We start from the raw sequence: 17,500 nt of genomic DNA, 5'->3' as shown, positions 1-17,500 counted from the left end.
AAATAAATAAATTAAATTAAATAAATGTGTAAAGAGGAAAAATATCTCATGCGAGTTTTCTTTTATATGTAGATAGATAGAAAGATAGATAGATAGAAAGATAGATAGATAGAAAGATAGATAGATAGATAGATAGATAGATAGATAGATAGATAGATAGATAGATAGATAGATAGATAGATAGATAGATAGATAGATAGATAGATAGATAGATAGATAGATAGATAGATAGATAGATATATGTATAGATAGATAGATAGATAGATAGATAGATAGATAGATAGATAGATAGATAGATAGATAGATAGATAGATAGATAGATAGAGATAGATAGATAGATAGATAGATAGATAGATAGATAGATAGATAGATAGATAGATAGATAGATAGATAGATAGATAGATAGATAGATAGATATATGTATAGATAGACAGATAGATAGATATATAGATAGATAGATATATGGATAGATGGATGGATAGATGGATAGATAGATAGATAGATAGATAGATAGATAGATAGATAGATAGATAGATAGATAGGTAGATAGATAGATAGATAGATAGATAGATAGATAGATAGATAGATAGATAAATAGATAGATAGATAGATAGATAGATAGATAGATAGATAGATAGATAGATAGATAGATAGATAGATAGATAGATAGATAGATAGAGAGATAGATATATAGATAGATAGATAGATAGATAGATAGATAGATAGATAGATAGATAGATAGATAGATAGATAGATAGATAGATACACAATTGTCAGTCTTCTAATCTCTTGTTACATTCGATTCAAAGCTTCATTGGTAAACTGAACCTGGTATAGATAACTCGGGGATTAATGTAGGATTTCGTTTGAAGTGATAACCTGCGTCTAACACAAACAGTAACGGCGGCATACTGTAATCGGCGGCTTAAAATCGTTATAACTCTGCTACAATAATACAGTACGATAAATATGTTATCAGCTTCTGCTTACAATTTGGACATAAATTTATTACAAAATATTAATTTTTAAATATATCTCTTAAATAGTAAATTAATTGGTCTCGATCAAACAATACACATGAATATATATGAATTATTTAAAAAATTTCTTTTAAAAAGTTAAAATTTTATTACTATTACATAATTTATATAACTTTTACAACTCCTATTAAAACAAGATTTAAATCATCATCTAGTATTGCTCAATTTTTAAACTGTCACAAATTGGTTTGTTTTGTTTAGTTATTTATATGTTTTTTTTTTTTTTAAATAAATTCAACACGTTTCTTTTAAATACTTTTACTACAGCAGCAGCAGAAGATACAACATACAATATTAGATAATAAATTAAATTGAATAAAAAAAACGACAATAAATAAAATAGGTTATTTTATTTGCTACATTTCAATTTGAAAACAAAACATTTATTTTGCCAAATAATAAAGAAAAAAATGTAATTTGACAATAAATAAATTAAAAACTAATTTTGCATACAAAACAAATTTTTTGAACACAAATTAAACAAATTTACTAAAAATGCAAAGTTAACATTCACTTTTTTTATTTCTAATAAAAAAAAGTTTAGTTTTTTTCTTTTATAAACCGGAAATAAAATTATATATTTGTTTAAACAAACAGTTTCCAGTTTTATGGTTATTTTTTTTTCATTAGAAATAACTTGTTATTGATTTAAATAAATTAAAGAAGTGACATAAAAGAGACTACTTTTTTTCTTCTATATGAGGGAATACCGGTTTATTAAAAACTACTTTTGTTTTTACAAAAATATTTTTAAAATTTCCTATAATTTTTGTTTTAATTTGAACAAAGTTTTGAAGTAAATTTAACATGTTTTTATCAAATAAGTACGAAATTTTATCAGTGAAAAAATCAAACAAAAACATGATGCAGACTAACAAGCCAGCTTCCCTAATGTCAACGGCGTTATATTGAGCAAGCCGCCGCCGCTTTTTAACGATTGTATTCCTTGCGGTTAAGTCACTTAAGAAAATATTAAAAATTTATTTAACAAATATATTAACAAATTCAACTGAATTGTTTTTTTTAACAAAAACTGCCAACAGTTGTTGTTATATTTTTTACGAATAATTTTTTCCAAAAAAATTCCCCTACCAAAAAACTAAATTTGTTTACACCTTCTGGTTAAAATGTTAAAGTTTAAATTTTTACACAAAAACCAAATGTTTTCTCAAGAAATTTAAATTTAAACAATTACATTCTTTGTTTCAAAACAAAAAAGAAAACATTAAACTTTATTTGCTTTAACATACTTCAGAAAAAAAGCTAAAAAATAAACATTTTTTTCTCAGCTGAGAAAAAATTATCAATTATTTTCATTTCAATAACTTTTTACACAAAGATGGAGTTTTTTTAAGAGATTTTTTTTATAAATAATTATGATTTAATGATATTTTTATTTTGCACGTTTGTTATAAGACAAATAAATGAATGAATAAATTTATTGGAGTTGATGTGAAATTTGTAATTTCTTTTTTTTCTCTTTAGTTTTTTTTTTTTTTTTTTTTTTTTTTTGTAATAAATTTATAGAATTCATTTAGTTTGTTTTGCAGTTTCTTTTTTCTTCGAATGCATTAAAATATTTATGTTGATTTATTCATTTGCATGCTTTTTCTTAATGTCACGTTTTCTTTTCTAAAAGAAAATATACGAGATTTTTCTTATTGAAATTTAAATTTTCTGTAATAGTATTGATTGATCGTTTGTGTTTTTGTTACCTTGTCTTTTGATCATTATTACAATCTAATGATTTGCTTGGTGTTAGCAATGTGGTTAATTTAGCGATTTGTGATTTGGAAATTTGTAAAAGAAAGTTGTTGACTAGTGGAGAGGAAGATAGATAGATAAATAGATATATATAGATAGATAGATAGATAGATAGATAGATAGATAGTCCAGTCTTTAGTCTAATCTGCGGTCTAGTCTGTAGTCTATTCTATAGTCTAGTCTATAGTCTAGTCTATAGTGTAGTCTATAGTCTTGTCTATAGTCTGGTCTATAGTCTAGTCTATAGTCTAGTCTATAGTGTAGTCTATAGTCCTGTCTATAGTCTGGTCTATAGTCTAGTCTATAGTCTAGTCTATAGTCTAGTCTATAGTCTAGTCTATAGTGTAGTCTATAGTCTAGTTTATAGTCTAGTCTATAGTCTAGTCTATAGTCTAGTCTATAGTCTAGTCTATAGTCTAGTCTATAGTCTAGTCTATAGTCTAGTCTATAGTCTAGTCTATAGTCTAGTCTATAGTCTAGTCTATAGTCTAGTCTATAGTCTAGTCTATAGTCTAGTCTATAGTCTAGTCTATAGTCTAGTCTATAGTCTATAGTCTAGTCTATAGTCTAGTCTATAGTCTAGTCTATAGTCTAGTCTATAGTCTAGTCTATAGTGTAGTCTATAGTCTAGTCTATAGTCTAGTCTATAGTCTAGTCTATAGTCTAGTCTATAGTCTAGTCTATAGTGCATTCTATAGTCTAGTTTATAGTCTAGTCTATAGTCTAGTCTATAGTCAAGTCTATAGTCTAGTCTATAGTCTAGTCTATAGTCTAATCTATAGTCTAGTCTATAGTCTAGTCTATAGTCTAGTATATAGTCTAGTCTATAATCTAGTCTATAGTCCAATTTATAGTCTAGTCTATAGTATAGTCTATAGTCTAGTCTATAGTCTAGTCTATAGTCTAGTCTATAGTATAGTCTATAGTCTAGTCTATAGTCTAGTCTATAGTCTAGTCTATAGTCTAGTCTATTGTCTAGTCTATAGTCTAGTCTATAGTCTGGTCTATTGTCTAGTCTATAGTCTAATCTATAGTCTAGTCTATAGTCTAGTCTATAGTCTGTTTATAATCTAGATCAAAATCTTCTACTTGACATCGTGTAACTCGCCCATAATTATTATAGTTGCAATAGTTTTTCTTTACAACTGTCACCCTTCCTTTCTTCTTTCTCTCTGTCGCTTACAAAGAATGCATTGTTTATAAAAATGTAAATAATAACAATAAATACAACAAAATTTATTAACACCATTGAGAATGTAATTTCCGTCCGGTTTTAAACAGATGTTTTAATTTAAATTTAGATTTACAACAATTATTTTGAATTGGACATATTTTTTCTAGTTTTATTGTTTATCACTATGACATCATAACAAATATTAAAATAGTAATTAATATAAACAATAAGTTTGTTTGATTGTTTAAATTAAACATTCCACAAATATTTGCAAACAGAGATGGGAATAATTAATTGTATTTTTTATGAATAAAATTAGTTAAATAGTAATTTTAAGTTTATTTTAATAAAAAACTTTTTTAACAAAATTTCATTATTTTTTCTTCTCTTTGCAGGTTAGTAACTTTATTACATGACGTTGTTAATTTTATTGATCTTCATCATGTGATCTTGGTAAAAGGTGTAATAATTACATACATATATATGTACATATGTATGTACATATGTATGTATGTATGTATGTATGTATGTATGTATGTATGTATGTATGTATGTATGTATGTATGTATGTATGTTTAGTACTTATATTTCTCATAAATTGTTTTGAGCTATTAAATACGTTAATTTGAAATTCATGCTTGGTAAGTTGTTATTACAACAAATTATTTAACAAAAAATATATATTTAAACATTTTATTTTGTTTACTTTAAACATAAACAATTTAAACAAATATAATAAAAAATGAAAACCATTAAAGTGAAAATATTTTTTTTTTCTTAATTATTTCTTAAAAAAGCAAAAAAAAATCTCTTAAAATGTTTTCGTTTTTTCTTTAGAAAATTTATTAATATTTATGCTTTTTGTTTAAATATTTTTTATTATGACAATGTGTTTTGTGTTTTTATTTATTTTATTTTATTCATATAAACAGTGAAATATTTTAACATTTTATGTGAAGAGTCAAGGTTATGGATAATGTTTTGTCTTTTAAGAAAAGTGTCTAGAATTTGACAGGGGTCTTGGGCGTTTGATAGACATGAGGAAGGTGTCAGTTCATTAGGAAAATATTTAATAGCTACTGTTGTTAAAAACAAAAAACGATTAACAAAATTTTAAAACATCTGGTTTTATGCAGAAAAAAAAAATAAAATAAATTTTGATTTTAGTGTCTATCCATCTAAACCTTAGGCTCGACTATTAACTTGATTAGATTGTCTAAAATAAGGACTACACTTAGACTGTTATATAGACTTCACTATAGACTAGACTATTTATAGACCATATTATGAACTAGCTAACGGACTAGACTAGATAATAGACTTAACTATAGACTAGTTATATACTATAATAATATATATTCTAGTCTACAACCTAGACTAAAGACAACATTATAGACTAGACTATATACCACAGGTTAGACTAAACTTTAAACAAGACTATGGACTAGACTATATACTAAAACTAGGCTATAGACTATATTAGACTATAGACTACAATATAAACTAGAATTAAGATTAGACTACAGGTTAGACTATAGACAAACTGTAGATTAGACTATAGACCAGACTATAGAGTAGACTAAATATTAGATTATAAAATAGACTGTAGACTAGATTATAAAATAGACTATAGACTAGCCTATAGACTAGACTATATATTAGACTATAGACTAGACTATAGACTAGACTATAGACTAGACTATAGACTAGAAAATAAACTAGACTATAGAAGAGACTATAGACTAGACTATAGACTAGACTATAGACTAGACTATAGACTAGACTATAGACTAGACTATAGACTAGACTATAGACTAGACTATAGACTAGACTAAATATTAGATTATAGACTAGACTATAGACTAGACTATAGACTAGACTATAGACTAGACTAGACTATAGACTAGACTATAGACTAGACTATAGACTAGACTATAGACTAGACTATAGACTAGACTATAGACTAGACTATAGACTAGAAAATAAACTAGACTATAGAAGAGACTATAGACTAGACTATAGACTAGACTATAGACTAGACTATAGACTAGACTATAGACTAGACTATAGACTAGACTATAGACTAGACTATAGACTAGACTATAGACTAGACTATAGACTAGACTATAGACTAGATTATAGACTAGACTATAGACTAGACTATAGACTAGACTATAGACGAGACTATAGACGAGACTATAGACGAGACTATAGACTAGACTATAGACTAGACTATAGACTAGACTGAAATATAGACTAGACTGTAAACTGAACTATAGACTAGACTATAGACTGGACTACAGGTTAGACTATAGAATGGACTATAGAATAGACTATAGGCTAGACTATAGACTAGACTGTATACTAGACTATTGAATAGGCTATAAACTTGACTATAAACTAGACTATATACAAGACTAATCTATAGACTAGACTATAGACTAGACTATATAGTAGATTATACACTACACTATATACAAGACTGAACTATAGACTAGATAATAAACTAGACTATAGAATAGACTAAAGAATAGACTATAGACTAGACTTTAGAACAGACTATAGAATAGACTATAGAATAGACTATAGAGTAGACTATAGAATAGACTATAGACTAGACTATAGACTATAGAATAGACTATAGAATAGACTATAGACTAGACTATAGACTAGACTATAGAATAGACTATAGACTAGACTATAGACTAGACTATAGAATAGACTATAGAATAGACTATAGACTAGACTATATACTAGACTATAGAATAGACTGCAGACTAGACTATAGACTAGACTATAGGCTAGATTATAAACTAGACTATAGACTAGACTATAGACTAGACTATAGATTAGACTATAGACTAGACTATAGACTAGACTATAGACTAGACTATAGACTAGACTATAGACTAGACTATAGACTAGACTGTAGACTAGACTATAGACTAGACTACAGACTAGACTATAGACTAGACTATAGACTAGAATATAGACTAGACTATAGACTAGACTATAGACTAGACTATAGACTAGACTATAGATTAGATTATAGACTAGACTATAGACTAGACTATAGACTAGACTATAGACTAGACTATAGACTAGACTATAGACTAGACTATAGACTAAACTATAGACTAGACTATAGACTAGACTGTAGACTAGGCAATAGACTAGACTATGGACTAAACAATAGACCGGAGTGTCGACTATACTCTAGACTAGACTACATATACAAGACTAAACTATAGACCAGAAAAAAGACTAGACTTTAGAATAGACTATAGACTAGACTATAAACTAAACTATAGACCAGACTATGAACTAAACTATAGACTAGACTGCATTATAGACTAGACTATAGTCTAGACTAAACTATAGAATAGCCTATATTCTATACTAATCTATAGACTAGACTGTACTATATTTAATCTATTGTTTAGTGTAATCTATAATCAATAGTCTAACCTATAGTCTATAAGAACGACTATAATTTACTATGAGTATATGATTTGTATGATGAACTAGACCATAATCTGTAAGTTATTTTAACATTATATCAATGCATGTCATAATTAGCTTTGACAGCTGAGAAAGTTTATTATTTTTTAATAATTTAAATTATTATTTCTATATAAACATACTTGTCAATCAAAAACCACGATCCATCATCCATATTAATACTACTACATACATGTGTATGTATGTATTGAAATTCTATTATTAAAACTTTTGCTGTAAATATACCAGTTTTCTCTCTCTCTTTTTACTAAATATTTTTCAGTAATAATATGTTTTACTAACTTTATTTTTTGAACTATTTTAAAATTTAATTTATGTATATTTTTTTATTGTGCTTTTTTATAAAATTCCTTTAAAAGAACATGAACAAAGTTAAATAATTTTGATTTTTTTTTAAGTGATGATATAAAATTTAATTTAATTTAATTTAAAAAACCAACGACAAAATATTTATTTTTACGTCAATGACAGAGTATGACAAAGTAAAAATTGATAGAACCGCAAATTTAATAAGATTAAAATAAGAATAAATGATAAATGTGGGAAAATTATAAAGTTAAATTACAAAGGAATTTATTTAAGTTTTAACTAACAGTTAATGAGAAATTAAGGAAAAATTCCAAAAAAATTGGGTCAAAAACGGCATTTTATGTTCACGGAATTAAATTTTAATTAAACATTATAGAATTGTCTTTAAATTTACTTTATTTCTTAAAATGTCTTCTCTGCTTTGAGAGTATATGTCTTTGTTATTAAAGTGGCGACCATTTTGGTGGTTTTTTCATTTGACAGCTGTCAATGTATTAAAAAAGAAATGATTTTAAACAAAAGCATAGAAGAGAGATTTTTATTAAACAAATATTTTTTTAAAAGCTTTTCAACTTTTATTAATTATTTTAACTTAAAACTTACATTAACGTAATTAATCTCTTTTAATCAAAATTTTCAAAACTCTCTACACATTAGTGCAGCTTAAAATAAATACAAATTAAAGTTAATTGAATGAAAAATGTATATATTGTTAATCTTTTAATAAATATTTTTTCCAACATTGTTTTCCATTGTTAAAAGTTACACCCAAAGATAACAAAAAAAAAAACAACATCTGACTCCTATTATATGAGAATTCCTCCAGCAACCAACAGATGTTCAGTAAAAAAACATTAAAAAATGACAGATGATTAAATGTATAAATAACATTGATGCAGCTGAGTGCATGTAAATTTAAGATTTTTTTCTTTTATATTTTCTGTCAAAAACATAAAAAAAAAACAAACGAAACGTTTGTTTTTCTAAGTGCAGAGGGAGTCTTTTTATGACGGCACACAAAGAAAATGTGATCAAATGAAAATACCAAAAAAAAAAGATCTAGAAACTTTTCTATCAAATTATTAAAAAAATTTAATATAAAAACCATTTGACAGAAGCTTTATGCTGTTGGCATTTTCGAAATTTCTTAGAAATGACAGAGCGTGGCCTTTATTAGTTTCTTATTATTTGATGTGATATGATGATTTGATTGTTTGTAATTAAGTGAAATTGACCTCAAGAGGTCAATAGTAAAATAATAGGAAATAGTATTTAATATTTAAGAATTTAATTACAAAGAATTTGACATATTTCAGTCTTTTTTCAAACACACAGGGAAGGAACCCTACTAATAAGCTACACCATATATTAAATTATAGACTAGACTATAGACTAGACTATAGACTAGACTATAGACTAGACTATAGACTAGACTATAGACTAGACTATAGACTAGACTATAGACTAGACTATAGACTAGACTATAGACTAGACTATAGACTAGACTATAGACTAGACTATAGACTATACTATAGACTAGACTATAGACTATACTATAGGCTAGACTATAGACTAGACTATAGACTAGACTATAGACTAGACTATAGACTAGACTATAGACTAGACTATAGACTAGACTATAGACTAGACTGTAGACTAGACTATAGACTAGACTATAGACTAGACTATAGACTAGACTATCGACTAGACTATCGACTAGACTATAGACTAGACTATAGACTAGACTATAGATTGACTAGACTATAGTCTAGATTGTAGACTATAGACTAAATTATAGACTAGACTATAGACTAGTCTTTAGACTAGACTATACACTAGACTATAGACTACACTATAGACTACACTATAGACTAAGCTATGGACTAGACTATAGACTACACTATAGACTAGACTATAGACTACACTATAGACTAGACTATAGACTACACTATAGACTAGATTAGATCCTAGGCTATAGACTAGACTATAGACTAGATTATAGAGTAGACTAAAGACTAGACTATAGACTAGACTATAGAATAGAGTATTGACTAGTCTACAGACTAGACTATAGACTAAACTATAGACAAGACTATAGACTAAACTATAGACTAGACTATAGATTAAACTATATACTAGACTAGAGACTAGACTATAGACTAGACCATAGACTAGACTAAAGACTTGGCTATAGACTAGACTATAGACTTAATTATAGACTAGACTATAGCCTAAACTATATACTAGACTAGAGACTACATAATAGACAAGAATATAGACTTATATAAGCTAAAGACTAGACTATAAACTAGATTAAAGACTATACTTTAGATTAGACTATAGACTAGACTATGGACTAGATTATAGACTAGACTATAGACTAGACTATAGACTAGTCTATAGACTAGACTATAGACTAGACTATAGACTACACTATAGACTAGACTATAGACTAGGCTATAGACTAGACTATAGACTGGGCTATAGACTAGACTATAGACTAGGCTATAGACTAGACTATAGACTAGACTATAGACATGACTATAGACTAGACTATATACTAAACTATAGGCTAGGCTATTGACTAGAATATAGACTAAACTATATACTAAATTACAGAATATACTTTAGATTAGCCTATAGACTAGACTGTAGAGTAGAGCATAGACTATAGTTTAGATTAGACTATAGGCTATAGACAATAAAATATCATATACATAAGACTAGACTACAAATTGTGTTACATATTGCACAGTACACTACTGTCCATATTATAGGCTTGCAGTAGTCCAAAGTATATTCTTTCATGTCATTTTCGATTTTAAAATCTGTTGTGAATTTTTTTTAAGTATTACTTTTTTCTGTATATAATTAACTTTTGATCCAAAAGTTCAATAATAAAATGTAACCTCTATGGCTAAAACACATTTTGATTACTTGTTTACACTATTGTTTTACCAATTTTTTTGTAGTACTACATACTAAATACACATACAAAATATGTACATTCCAAATGTTTGTATGATATGTACTTTTTAAATTATAAACACATTAAATGACATTGAAATTTTTCATTATATGAACTTGAACTTATTTCATTCTGTTGACTTTATTTTCTTATAATTTTAAAGTAATTTTGTATGTAATTTAAATATATCTACTTTAGCCGCCACAAAACAAAATATTAAATATTCTAAAAGCAAAAAAATAAAAAATAAAATAAAATCAAGAGCAATGAAGTCATAAAATTGAAAAGAAAAAAAAAATAATGATGACATTTAAGTCTGACAGAGAGAAGAAGGAGTGATAGCAAGTGTTTGTCTTATAAGAAAAAATGAGCAAATATAATTTGTAGTTTTCTAACAACAATCTAAATAATTTTAAAAATTATTCATTATTATTTTGAATTACTTATAATATGTATACATAAACAGCTAATTATGTTAATATAAAATAGTTTATTCTATTATACTTATATTTAAAATAACATTATTTATAATAATTATATAATTTGTCTTATTACTAAAGAAAAAAAAATACATTGACATACAATACAAGTGACAATGATTGTCAATGGTAATACAAAATGAAAACATGTAAAAAGTGATGTAAACAAACCATACACCCATACTTACTCATTCATTCACAACTAAAAATAACAGAAGGATGCGCTAGTGTTTTGAATCAGGAATGGAAAATTTATTGCTTTTGTACTTTTTCCAGTACTATACTAGACTATAGACTAGACATATACTAGACTATAGACTAGATTATACTCTAGACTATAAAATAGACTATAAGCTAGAACAAAGACTAGATTAAAGACTAGACTAAAGACTAGACTATAGACTAGACTATAGACTACACTATAGACTAGACTATAAACTAGACTATAGACTAGACTATAGACTAGACTATAAACTAGACTATAGACTAGACTATAGACTAGTCTATAGACTAGACTATAAACTAGACTATAGACTAGACTATAGACTGGACTATAGACTAGACTATAGACTAGACTATAGACTAGACTATAGACTAGACTATAGACTAGACTATAGACTAGACTATAGACTAGACTATATACTAGACTATAGACTAGACTATAGACTAGACTATAGACTAGACTATAGACTAGACTATAGACTAGACTATATACTATAGACTAGCATCTCATCTCTCACTAACTTTCAATTGACAACAAATTGTGTTTCCTAGACAATTCTTTGCAAATTTTTTTGATAAACAGAATATTTTTTCTGCAAATGATAAAAAAAGAAACTTCGCTGCTACAACATTCCTAATAAAGATAAAACATTTTCACTTTTTTATTACTGATGGAGTGAGTGACTTTGTCAAAAGATAATTTGAAAAAACAGAGAAAAATAATTCCGCTTTTGTAGCAATGACATTTGAAAAAATTTTTAAATCTTAAGAAAAATAAAATGATTTTAAAAATGCTATAAAAAGACGGAGATATAAAACAAAGTTGCCACATTAATTAAAAAAGGAAAGTAGGGAAATGTTGTTGAAAAGTTGCTTCTAAAAACTAACATTAAAGTTGAACAAGTTAAAACTTTATAATCTGGCAACACTTTATAAATGTTGGCTTAAACTAAGTGTAGAGTAAAAGATGTTAAAAAAAAGAACTGCATTTCCTAAAATGGCAAGCTTTGAGCTTTTGTTTTCTTTCTATTTTTTACTACTCTTTTAACTCTTTATTTTTCTAATCTTCTTTGATAATTATTTCTTTATTACCAAGAGTTGCAGTTATTGTCATTGTTGTGTCGTTCTATATTTGGCAAACATGTCACATTTTTAAACTTGTTTTTTTTTTCGATTTTATTTTTATTGTTTTTCATTATTAAACCGAGTTTTTTGTAGTTGTTGTAACAAAAAATTCTTTAGCAACAATTTTATCAAACTATAAAGAACTGAACGAACGAACGAACAAACATTCAAATGAAATATTTGTGGTTGTAAAAAAAATTTACAAAAGAATTATTAAGCAGAATATAAAACAAAATATTTTAACAATGTTGTATAATTTAGTTTTTTTACTTTGTTGTCAAATAACCAGCTAAAGATAGAGAGAAGGAGGGAGAGAGAGTGTGTGTAAGAGTTACAGGAAGTCGTGATTTTAAATAATTTTTTACCATAAAGGAAGATTTTGTTTGTTGTTTAAAGTTTATTTATTTTAACTTTTTTTTACTTTAATAATCATACTTTAGTAAACAAACAATTATTTTTTTTTGTTTTTATTTTATATAATAAATATAAATTTTTAATTAATTCTAATGCACGTAATTAAAACATGCAATGCACGTTTTAATTTTTAGGTAAATCATGCTTTTAAATACTTTAAACAACAACAAAAACAACAAAATATTATTAAAATATTAGAATTATTATTCAATGAACTTGAAAAATATAGAAGAAACTACGTCATTTAGAGAGGGGAATTACAAAAAACAGTCAAATTAATATTAATAATAATAATTAAGTAGACTATAGCTAAACCAAAGACCCAACTATAGATTAGACCATAGACCTGCTTAAATAAATTTCAGACTTTTGACTAGACTATAGTCCAAACTTCAGACTTGGCAATATAGATTAGACTATAGTCCAGATTATAGACAAAACTATAGTTTAAGTAAAGTCTACACAATAGACTAAACTATAGGCCAGAGTTTAAACAAAACTATAGCTTATAAACTAATCCTAATGCAGACTATAGATTTAACTATAGTCAAGACTATAGACTGAACTATAGTCAAGACTATAGACTGAACTATAGTTAAGACTATAGACTTAACTATAGTCAAGACTATAGACTGAACTATAGTCAAAACTATAGACAGACTGAACTGTATTCAAGACTATAAACTGAACTATAGCAAGACTATAGATTGAACTATAATCAAGACTATAAACAAGCTGAACTATAGTCAAGACTATAGACTGAACTATAGTCAAGACTATAGACTGAACTATAGACAAGACTATAGACTGAACTATAGTCAAGACTATAGACAGAACTATGGCCACGACTATAGACTGAACTATAGTCAAGACTATAGACTGAACTATAGTTAAGACTATAGACTAACATACAGACTAGACTATAGACTGAACTATAGTCAAGACTATAGACTGAACTATAGTCAAGACTATAGACTGAACTATAGTCAAGACTATAGGCTGCACTATAGTCAAGAGTATAGACTGAAATATAGTCAAGAGTATAGACTGAACTATAGTCAAGACTATAGACAGACTGAACTATAGTCAAGAGTATAGACTGAAATATAGTCAAGACTATTGACAGAACTATAGTCAAGACTATAGACTGAACTATAGTCTTGACTATAGACTGAACTATAGTCAACACTATAGACTGAACTATAGTTAAGACTATAGAATAAACTATAGTCAACACTATACACAGAACTATAGACTGCACTCCAGACTAAAGCCTAGACTACAGTCCTGACTATAGGATACCAGAGATCAGACTATAAACTATACTGTAGTTCAGATCGTAGACTAAATTATAGTGCAAACTATAACTATGTAGGCTAAAATATAGTCCAAACGGTAGACTAGATGAGAGTTCAGATTATGGATTACATTGAAATAGAGTAGATACTACAGTCCGGACTATAGACTAGGCTTAAGGCCCAACGATGTACTATAGTATAGGTCCAACTAAAGTCCAGACTTTAGTACCAACTATAATCCAGACTATAGACTAAACTATAGCCTAGACTATAGAATTAACTATAGTTCAGACTATGAACTAAAATATAAATCAGGCTACGGAATAGATTAGTCTATGAAATAAGCTATAGTCCAGACGGTTAACTAAGCTATAGTCTAGAATATAGACTAAGTTATAGTGAAGATAGGCTATAGTATAGACCAACTATAGGCTATATTATGAAATCAACAATAGACAAGATTATAGCCCAGATTATAGATCAACTTAACTCCAGACAGGCACTAAATTGTAGACGCGTTTATAGTTTAAACTATACTCCAGAATAAAGAGAGCCTAGACTATAAACTAATGTCTAGTCCAGATTATAGCCTAAACTAAAGCCCAGTTTATAGACTAAACCATAGTCCAGATTAAATGCTATATATTAAACAATACATCACACTATAGTCCAGACTATGGAATAAACTATAGTCGAGACTATAGACTACACTTTGTTCCACACTTTGGATAAGACTTGATTATGGAGCAAATTATAGTCCAGACGGTAAACTAGACTAAAGTTTAGACTATAGACTAAATTATAGTACAGACTATTAGCTTTGGACTAAACAATAGACAAAATTAAAGCCAGACTATAGACCAACTTAACTCCAGACAGTAAACTAATCGAGACTATAGTCTAAACTACAATCCATAATAAAAACAGATTATAGACTTAACTAAAGTTCAGTCTATAGACAAAACTGTAGTCCATTCTATAGACAAAACCATAGACCAAACTATAAACCAGACCAACTATAGTCAAGACTATAAACTAAACTATAGTAGAGACTATATTGTAAACTACGGTTCAAAGTATAGACTAAACTAGACTTTTATCTAGATATATTTATAAACTTCATTATTGTCTAGATGTTTTAATAAACTTAATTATAGTCCAGATGTATTTATAAATATAATTTTAGCAAATTGTTTCTTTTACAAATCTTCCACTTTTTTTTTGCAAAATTAAAAAAATATACAATAATTAACAATAAAATTGTTAAAATTTGTTTTTATTTTGCAATAGTAAACCACTTTTGGTTTTATTTAATTACAATAATTTAAAACATTTTGCAAAACACAAATTTCTTAACAAGTGTTTGTTTTTCTTTAAAAATTTGCTTTGATTTTGTTTAAAATTTTAACAAAAGTTTTTCAAATTTGTTTTTTTTTTAATTAATTTTGTTTTATTTAAAAAAAAAAATTCTATTTAAATGAATGAAGTTATTGCACGTTTTTGCTGATTATAATGAGCCCCTTCTCCTACGATTTGTTAGCGTTTATTGACTTTTTTGTGGTAATTTGGTATTTTATTTGAAAGTATTTTGTTTAAATTGACCAATTTTTTTGCCGTTTGTTTTTATATGTATATTTTTTTTTCAAATGTATTAGATAATCAAGGTTATCAAGGTTTTGTTATATTTTTTTCTTGGCTTATAAACAAAATAAAGATAAATATTTAAATTTTATATTGTTTTTGCTTTAGAACTGATAGCAGTTGTTGATATTTAATTTATAAAAAAAGTTACTTAAAGTTTTCAAAATTCTAGTTTCATTATCGATTCTTTCTCTTATTTTTTTAAATTTAAAAATTTTTTATTAGTTATATTAAGTTTTCTTTACTAAGCCTTCTTTTTCTTGTACTTTAGACAAGGGGAATTTATAAAAATTATATAGAGTCTTACTGATAACACTCAAGAAATTTAAATGATTAGATTAAACTAAAAATATATAAAAGAAAAGAAATTAACTTTCAACAAATTTCTTTTCGTTAAAATAAAAATCTTGAATAAAATTACAAATTAACTGTTAAATTGTTTTTTTTTTTCTCTATACCAAGAATATGTATTCTTTTTCAATTAAATATTCTACAATGTTAACAATAATAAAAACAAAATTTCATTTCCGGTAATGCAAACATTTAATTTCTCTCTCATTACTACAACAGAAAGAAAACAAACAAAAATAAAAAACACATTACAGCAAAAATATTCTAAAAGTTTTCTTTTTCTACTTACAAAGGGACAAGTACATATTACACACACACACATACATACATTGTTAAACTGTCACTATTCTATTCAAGGTGTTTATTTTTGTTGTAATGTAATCAAACTGGTGTGATAGTTAGCTATTGTTGTTGTTATTATTGTTTTGTTACAGTAATAAAAAGTAAATTGTTATTATTGTAATGAGGTATCTCTAGTTTGTTTAAAGAAGAATAAGAAATGTAATGTTATTTTAATTTAGAACTCCATCACTGTCTCTTTCTGGAGGCTTTTTCTCCAGATATGGAAAATTGGAATTAATACATGTTTTTACTATAAGAATACTTTCTGTGGAATAGTGTATTGAAAGGCCAATACTAGTCTATGGATTAGTCTAATAAGTTTAGCAGACTATGGTCCATTCTATACTCTAGTCTATAGTCTATCTTATAATCTAGTCTATAGTCTAGCCTTAAATCTAGTTTGTAATCTAGTCCATAGTCTTGTATAAAGTCTAGCCTATAGAAAAGTCTGGCCTATAGTAGTCTATAGTTTAGACAACAGACTAGACTAGAGTCTAGTCTATATTAAAGCCTAAAACCCAGCCTATAATATAGTCTAAAACCCAGTCTATAATCTAGTCTATCGTCTAGACTATACTCAAGTCTATAATATAGTCTATTGACTAGTCTATAGTCTAGTCTATAATCTAGTCTATTGACTAGTCTATAGTCTAGTCTTTAGTCTAGTCTTAAGTCTAGTCTTAAGTCTAGCCTATAGTCTAGTCTATAGTCTAGCCTATAGTCTAGTCTATAGTATAGTCTATAGTCTAGTCTATAGTTTAGCCTACAGTCTAGACTATAGTCTAGCCTACAGTCTAGTCTATAGTCTAGACTATAGTCTAGCCTACAGTCTAGTCTATAGTCTAGCCTAC

General features: G+C 26.8%; 1 protein-coding gene across 1 annotated transcript in view; it reads left to right on the top strand.

Annotated features, from left to right (window-relative positions):
• Window positions 1–17,500, top strand: part of LOC111686482 (phosphatidylinositol 4-kinase beta) — a 124,666-nt gene that overhangs the window by 18,592 nt on the left and 88,574 nt on the right. The gene's annotated exons all lie outside the window — the stretch shown is intronic.

This window comes from Lucilia cuprina, chromosome 5 (assembly GCF_022045245.1).
Source record: "Lucilia cuprina isolate Lc7/37 chromosome 5, ASM2204524v1, whole genome shotgun sequence".
Taxonomy (NCBI): domain Eukaryota; kingdom Metazoa; phylum Arthropoda; class Insecta; order Diptera; family Calliphoridae; genus Lucilia; species Lucilia cuprina.
This window is presented reverse-complemented; position numbering and strand designations above follow the sequence as displayed.